This window comes from Cavia porcellus, unplaced genomic scaffold, assembly GCF_034190915.1.
Source record: "Cavia porcellus strain 051 isolate PalLab524CR breed Dunkin Hartley unplaced genomic scaffold, mCavPor4.1 scaffold_1, whole genome shotgun sequence".
Lineage (NCBI taxonomy): Eukaryota > Metazoa > Chordata > Mammalia > Rodentia > Caviidae > Cavia > Cavia porcellus.
The window spans coordinates 215,568,913-215,576,816 of record NW_026947484.1 but is presented as its reverse complement, the minus strand read 5'-3'; the positions used below and the strand labels follow the sequence as shown (position 1 = coordinate 215,576,816).

The following is a 7,904-nucleotide window of genomic DNA, read 5'->3' as shown; positions in this document are numbered from 1 at the left end:
ATCTGGGCCATCGGAATGGGGCTGGTACTGTTGTCTCCTTAGCAAAGATGGCCTTTGGCCCTGGCCCCACCCTGAGCCCAGTCTGGAGACTGGGAATCAGCCCTAGCCATGAGGAAAGACAACCATCCAAAAAGGGTCACAGGACCCAGGGGGCTAATGTCACAGACCCCTTCTCCAGTACAATGGCTGGCACTGTGAGTCCTGTTGCAGGGACTGGAGGTCATCACCATCCCTCCTCTAGCTTGCTCTGAGCCCCTGCCCAGTTCCAGCTCCCCCGCTTACTCCTCTCCTGCTCCCATTGAATGTGCATGTGGACTATATCTGCCCTGTCTTCTCGCCTAGGTCCCACCGGTGAGATTTCTTCCCCCAGCTAAGCTGTGAACCCCTTAGGTGAATCGACTCTATTTTCCACATCCTCCATCTCTCTGAAAGCCCCCAATGCAAACATCACACTCTCAAAACACCCTGGAAATGAAGGGAATTGGGGGTTGGAGGCTTTGATACAACATTATTTAGTTTTAGTGGAGGTACAAATTGGAACAGTGTGGGGGGCTGGGGATGCAGACTTGGATGCAAATGTATGCAAACCACTCCGCAATGATATGCAGATGTGTATGCTGCTTTGTGGGAAGGAGTCCTATGTCTGCAGAGTTCTGGTCTGGCAGGCTTTGCTCTCTGGGGGCTCCATGCCTGCAGGAGACCTTGCCGCCTTGCATGGCAATGGCTGGGAGCTGGCTGCCACACGGCATCCTGGCGCCAGTGCGAACCATTTGGGAATCTGTGTTGTCTTCTGCTCCTCTGTGAAGCTGCTCCCACCCACCAGGGCAGAGAAGCTGACCGGAAGCTGTGAGGACAGAAGCCTGCCTGAGGAAGTACTGGGGTGTTATAGAGCTGGGGACCCCTGGGTTCCAGGAACACAGCTCTGGGGAAACAGAATCTAGACCAAGAAGCAAAGACCACCCTGGTATCATTTCCAGGGTTTCAGACTCTGTGTCAACTCTGCTATGACCACCATTCCCAGCCCTGTGCTGGGCTGCCCACTGGGCCTCAACCGTGCTCCAAATGGACAGTGGGCCAAGGTAACCAGAGACCTAGAGGCTCCCTCACACTGATCACCATGGTGTGGGGGGCACCTCTCTGGCCAGGCACTTTAATCATATTATATCACTTAATTGTCAGTGCCTACCGGGCAGGCAGTACCGATATGCTCCCATTCTTATGGATGAAGGGACAGAGAGCAAGGTCCCCTACCCTACAAGTAGTGCAGCTGGGATTCCAACACAAATCGCCATTCTCCAAAAGTGGCCCTTTCACCTGCCACGACCTGCCTCCCCTCCCATGCTACAGTGGCCAAGCTGTAACAGCTCCCGCAGAGGTGGTGTGAGGAGAGGAGTGAGTCCATGGCTGGAAGGGAGAACATTCTAGATCAATGACCGGAGTTTCCCCTCCACACACGATAAGCTGAAAGCCTCGAATGTCTCCCACTCAACCCCAGTGGCAATCGCCATTCCAGTATTAGAAGTTCACAAGAATCACTCACCCTGCTTTCCTTTATTCAAAGACAAGTCCAGCTGAAGGTGGTGATGAACGTCTAGAACCCCGCACTCTGGGAAGCCAAGGAAGACAGATTGAAAGCTGAAGTCCAGCCTGAGCAACTTAGCAAGACCCTGTCTCAAAATTTAAAAATTTGTACACAGGGCTGGGGATACAGCCCATTAAAAAGCCTTGAGTTCAATCCCTAATGCTGCCCAATAAATAAATATGTCCTGTTGGAAGACAAAAGAAACCCAGAACAGTGGGGAGATCGTGGTGCCTGCAGAGAGTAAAGCATGTACAAAAGGGTGGAGATCCCAGAAGGCAGATCCTGCCATCAAATTCAGTGATGTTATAGTCCTAAGTGGTGACATCAGCACAATGAGCCCAGACACCATTCCAAGAGCACCGTGTAGTTTTTTCCAAGCAACCACACACCGTATCTGTTACCAGCAGACATCCAAGAGTGGTAGTGATTCTAAGGAGGAGGAGGAGGGTAACCCTAAGAAGTGGAGAAGTGGGACTATCATCCCATTTTACTGTCAGGAAAGTGAGACCTCCCGCCCCCCAGAGGTTATAAGTAACTCAAAGCTAACAGTGGGTAAGTGGCCCTGTCACCATCAAGAAGTCAAAAAAGAGCGGAGACAGGAGCAGAAAGGAAAGCCCAGAGCCTGGGAATCTTAAGGGGGCTTTTCCAGGCAGCCCAAGAACAGGGTTCCCAAGCAGCAGGTGGGCACCCAGTGAGCCAGGCCGGACAGGGCTGGCACCAACCCTAGTGGGAGTGGAGGTGCCAGTTCTCACCGGCCAGCCAGCCCGCCAGCTGGAGAAGCCTCATTAGGATTCCTCAGCCCTCCAATCCATTTCCTTCCTGGGGAACAGGATGGCTAATGGCCTATTGCCCGCTGCCAGGACGAGGCAGGCTGGACTGGAGTAGGACTGACCTCTACCAAGCCTGGGAAGTGTGCTTCTCTCCTGCCTCTGCGAAGGGACCATCCCCAATACGAGCCGAGGTTTCCCCTAGTCAGAGACCATCTGCCTGTCTGTCTATCCAGCCCCTCCCGCCCCCACCCCGCCGCGGTCCCAGGGGCTAGGGAGTGTGGATAGATGAACACAGGCTGTGGGAAGCGTCGGAGATTAATGGGTGATGAAAACCAGACTCCGGCAGGATGGGGGTGGGAACAGAGAGGCAGAAGGAGGCTGTCTGCTTTATGCTTAGCTCAGCTTTGAGCCCGCAGCTGGAGTGAGGAGGAATGAGGCGGCTGAGGGCTGACTGTGGCACACGGACCCGCTCTGCAGCACCCACCAGCACCCCTCAGCCTGGAGGGCACCCTCAGGGACTCATTTTGGAACTCGCAATTGCCCTCAGCGCACTTCTCTTTCTCCACAGCTGACAGTGCAGGAAACAGCCACACTCGGCCCCCTCCTTTATGAAAAGGACCAACTGTCCTGGTCCCAGCCCAGGGCTCCTCTCAGCCCTCAGTCCCAACCGGTGACAGCTCCCATGACCTGTCTGCTCACAACCCCAGCTCTGTCCTTAGCACTGGCCCAAGCCAGCCTTCACCTTGAGACTCCGAAAAGTTCACGTCTGGCAGATTTTCCTCCAGAGTCCTTGACACAAAAGCTCCATCTGAGAGCATTTAACTCCACCCTCCAGAGCTACAAACAGTCAAGAGAAACCCAGCCAGAAGTGAGGCCTGTGCAGCACAGCTCTTAAAGACAGATGTCCAAGCAACCTGGACAGCGCCCTTTTGCCCTCCCTGGCCTGTCTGGCCCAGCACCCAGGATGTCCCCTCACCCCCAGGGTGACCCTCTCACAAACAAGAGTCTTTCAGGGGCTTCTTCTCATGCCCTTCTCCCAGGGTCCTGGGATTTAGCCAGGGAGGGTCTAAAAGAAGGAACTGGCTAGAGACAGAAAAGGAAGTGGCTCGGGGAAGGAGTATCACGAAGGCACACTGTGGCAGAGGACTTGAGCTGGGGCTGCCCAGCCTGCCTGTCTGAGAATGAATCCTTCTGCTGGTAAGCAATGTTTCTAAGGCAGGCCCTGTGGTAAGGAGAGCAGTGTCAGCGGCTCCCTTCTTGCCTAAGGGTTCCTTACCTGTTGGCCTTTGCATCTTTGGGTAAACTGAGGCTTAGGAAGGTGATCCATCCCACCCTCTTCCCTTCACTGGTAAGTGACAGATCTGAGTCTCAAGACCAGCAGATGCAAAACCTCCTGCTTTCTGGAGCTCTGCCCTGCGCAGGGCTGGGGCGAGTGAACTGGCCTCCATCTGGGAAGGATCAACTTTTTAGAAAAGGCCTGATGTGGGAACAAGAAAATCTTCATGAAGGCTTTTTAATCAGGGAAGCAGGAACACACAGTGACCTTTCTCCTTGCAGGCTGTTCTGGACTCCCAGGAGGTCCTGACTAGGGGCTTGAAAATTGTTAAGGAAGCAAGTGCACAGTTTTAAACATCCCGTTCTGATGGGGAAGAGGCTTTCGCTGGGGTGGGGGAGGGGCTGGACGTTGCTGCACGGAATCCCAGTTCCTGTGTCTTCCCTTCAGAGCCCAGAGTTGTCATCCGAGCAGAAGAAAGAGGCTGAGGTCACTGTCCACAGTGCAGCTTTTCCTGGAGAGCTTTGCACTCTTGCAGGCTGTGGTGCAGGAGCAGCAGGGTTTGATTCTTATGTCCAGGAGCAAGAGGTAGGCCTCACCCTGGGTGGGAGACAGACACGTTTGGCCAAAGCCAGAGTGTCTGCGGTTGGCTCATTCGTGGCTGTTGGAGGGGGAGAAGTGTTAGCAATACAAAGAACCCTAGAACCAGCGATGCCCTGGACCTGAGCCTCAGCTCAGCACCCGCAAACTGAGCAGCCCACCTTTCCTGCCTCAATGGCGCAGTGAGAGGCACCTCCACATTTTTTTGGGGTGCAATGCAAAAGTGGAAATGTATTCATTTTCTATTGCTGCAGAAATATTGCCACACAGTTAGTGGCTTAAAACAACACCTGTTTATTATATCACAGCTTTGCTAGTCAGAAGTCCAGGTGGGCTCAGCTGGATCCTCCACCTGGGGCCTCACAGGCCCCAAATCAAGGAGTGGGCTGGCAACAGAAATTCGCTCCTGTGGCTGCAGAACTGAGGTTCTGCTTCCCTGCTGGCTGTCAGCCAGGGACCTCCACCAGTTCCTAGCAGCTGCCCACTCTCAGGTCTTTCTACACAGTCCCCTCCATCTCTGAGTCATCAAAGGTAAGTCAAAATTTCCCTCAAACTTAAAGTCAAAGACTTCATGTCCTGTCACTGACCAGAAAAAACTGCTCATGGGATAGGTCTGGCCCACATACCAGATCATCTCCCTTTCAGTGAGCTCATAGACAGACAGAGCGTCCTTGAATTTGTGATCCTCCTGCCTCAGCTTTCTGAGTGGCTGGGATTACAGGTGTGTACCACCATGTCTAGCTATAGTAATCTTACCTATGTTTTCAAGCCTCTTTGCCATATAATGTTATAGAATCACGGGTTCGACATTGCCCCCTTTTCATGGGTCAGGACGGAAAATCGTGAGGGCCTGCAGTTAAAACTCTGCCCACCACAAGAAGCAGAAGCACTTTGTTATCTCTAAATTCTGGACTTGACTCCATTGTGGACTTTCCTGTGGAGCTCAGAGGACAAGGGGCACGAAGCTGGGTGGCTTCTTCTTGCCCTTTCCTGTCACCTCCTTCCCCCAGGGCCTCTGGGGCTGGGCAGGCCTCAGAAGGAAGCCCCACCTCCGGTCATCCCCGCTCTCCAAGGCTCCTGCAGGGCTGTGCCCTTCCTTCCTGCTCGCTCAGGCTGCACACTTACGTGCCCCATGCGCCGTCCACACTTGCCTACTTCCTGCCCAGCCACCTGTGCTCTGTCCACTGGCCCCCAGGGCACCTGCCAGGCTGCAACTCCCAGGTCTTCTGGTGACACCTGGATGGAATCCGTCCCATAAGCTCTGCATTTCCCACACTCAGCCAGGTGCCAGGCGTGCAGCAGACCAGCTAACAAACCTCTGTGTTCCTCTCCCTGCCCCATACCTGGGTGTGTGGCGCCTCCTGCCCTCTCAGTGCCTGATTCCCAGGGCACAAGCTGTGCCAGGGCTCGGGGCGAGGTCCATTGGGATGCAGTTCTGCCAGGGGCCTTGTTCTGCCTCCATGGTACACCCCACGCCCATATATGTGCGTGCGCATGGGTCCCCTTGGCCCTGAGCTGGGGAGGCAGGACCCCCGCCCCAGGCCTCCGTCTGTCCCCGTCACTGCTCGTGCTGGCCTTGCTCTTTCTTTGGTCCGTCCTTGAATGGAGGCCTGTGTCCTCTCCCCCAGGGACCCAGCCACTTCCTCTTGGGAGCCCAGCCGAGGACAGTGTGGTTAGAAGAACGTTCTAATCCCAGCCCCAGAGCTCTGAAAGAAAAAATGACTAAAAACTCTGGAATGCGGAGCCTGCCGTTTCCTGTTGAAGCGTTCTGAATGAAACACGAACCAACAGCTGCAGGACAGAGAATGAAAACTCCCGAGGGGCTCGTGGCTCCGGCACCCCAATAGCAGGGCTGTGGGCAGCACGGACTCTCGAGGTCAGTCTAGTCCCGACACTCCCGGTGCCCACCCGTCCTGCTGTCCCCCCAGGATCCCAGGCTTGTCACACCAAGCATGGGCTTTTGTTGCTCACAGAATCAGCCCTGCGTCTTTGGGGGATGGGATGAAAATGCCACTCGCCAGCTCCCAGAGGGGCACTCAGACACCCTGCCATCTCAGGAGCAGAGAGTGGGCACATCCCCCACACAGTCACTATGCTGGCACTCAGCCTCTGGCCACGTGGGCAGTGCCATCAGCTCAGGCAGCGGTTAGGCAGCCTTCTCCACAGCTGGCTGCTCGCTGGGTGAGGTACAGCAGGGTTCCAGGAGGAGCAAGAGACCAAGAATCAGGGAATTCCTGCAGAGCACCCCTGCATAAAGCGGGGACACAGTGGCAAGCTTTGAGCTCTTTAGGGAGCTATAAACATGCAGCAGGCACACTGGCCTCTGTGGTGGGGTTCCACGAACCTCTACACGCTCTGAGCTCCTAATTCTACCTTTGAATTAGCCTTCCTTTTCTATGAAATACAGCCAGTGTTTGAAGCTCTCTAGACTTTTCCACTTGCTTCCTTCAAGAGAATTTGGAAGTCCGAAGGCCTTTTTTCACCAATCCATCCCTGTTAGTCCAAGCCGGTGGTGCTTTGGGCTGTCTAATTCTATTCAAAACATTGCTATGGCTTTCTATGGTTTCCTATGGCTGCCATCAGAATTCAGTCCATTAGTCAAAATGGACTCACTGGCCAGGTGTGGTGGTGCTTGCCTGTAATCCAGCATTTGGCAGGCTGAGGTAAGAGAATCACTGTAAATTCAAGGGTAGTCTGAGCTACATAGTGAGTTCAAGGCTGAGCTGAACTAAATAGCAAGATCCTGTTTCCAAAACAAAGTTCCATCCCTATAAGCCGTCTCTATCCCGCATCTTTGTGAGGCTGCTGAGAGGCAGACAGTGCCTTCCTTTACAGTTCTAGAAGCCCTTACTAGCTAACAAAGACAGTCTGTGAAGCATGCTCATGAAACACTTAGGGGCCTTTGTTTACCTGCATGATTTTATAAAGTATGCTGTCTTTCTGAGATTTTGACAAAGGGTCTTATTTTATACTGGGTTTCATCTTTGTCCTGCAGCCTTTTGATACTTTGAGAATATTTTCCCATTTGTGGAGCCCATAAGAAACAGATTTATTTTCAAACCCAGAAAATCCTTGACTCTTTTCTGTTTTCTATAAATTTTGCTGTAAGATTTCCTCTTTAATTCATCTTTCTCTCTCCTTATCATATGCAACTAAAATAAACCAGTTGATGCTTCCAAAAGTCTGCTTAAAAATCTCTTTAGTCCAAACCATTAAATAATTAGATAACTTTTCCAAGGTCCACATCGCTTCAAGGGACAATGTTGCTAAACTTTCTTCACTCATAAAAAAGGTCCTCTAGGGGCTGGAGATTTAGCTCAGCGGCACAAGCGCCTGCCTTGCAAGCAGGCAGTTATGAGTTTGATCCCTGGTACCGATAAAAAGTTTAAAAAAAAAAAAAAAAAAAAAAGGTCCTCTTTCTCTGGCTCCCAGGATTTTCTTCACTTTCCTTTAAGCTCTTGACAGCAGCTTGCTTAGCCACCAGGCTTCAAAGCCTTTAGGATTTCTGCCACCTCCCACAACCATGATTAGGTTGGTTAGCTACCTAATGGTAGCTTGGTACCAGCTACTTATTGTGTCGTAACAGACCATCCCAAAACAGTGGTCATAAAACCATACCAGTAGCTGGTCAAAGTGACTGTACCCAGGAGGCTGAGACAGGAGGATCACTGTGAGTTGA

At 52.7% G+C, this 7,904-nt stretch overlaps 2 long non-coding RNA genes across 3 annotated transcripts; one reads left to right on the top strand and one right to left on the bottom strand.

The window, feature by feature from the left end:
* Positions 1-3,589: 3,589 nt before the first annotated feature.
* LOC134471205 (uncharacterized) lies at positions 3,590-7,406 on the top strand. Of its 2 annotated transcripts, XR_010040517.1 has the most exons (3): positions 4,084-4,213; positions 4,534-4,756; positions 5,854-7,406. It is a non-coding gene; the product is annotated as an uncharacterized LOC134471205 (long non-coding RNA). The 2 variants fall into 2 exon arrangements; XR_010040516.1 differs by lacking the exon at positions 4,534-4,756 and having other exon boundaries at positions 3,590-4,213.
* Positions 3,852-5,858, bottom strand: LOC106028375 (uncharacterized). The gene is made up of 2 exons (XR_002792026.2): positions 5,569-5,858; positions 3,852-4,286 (listed from the first exon to the last, which is right to left on the bottom strand). It is a non-coding gene; the product is annotated as an uncharacterized LOC106028375 (long non-coding RNA).
* Positions 7,407-7,904: the final 498 nt, after the last annotated feature.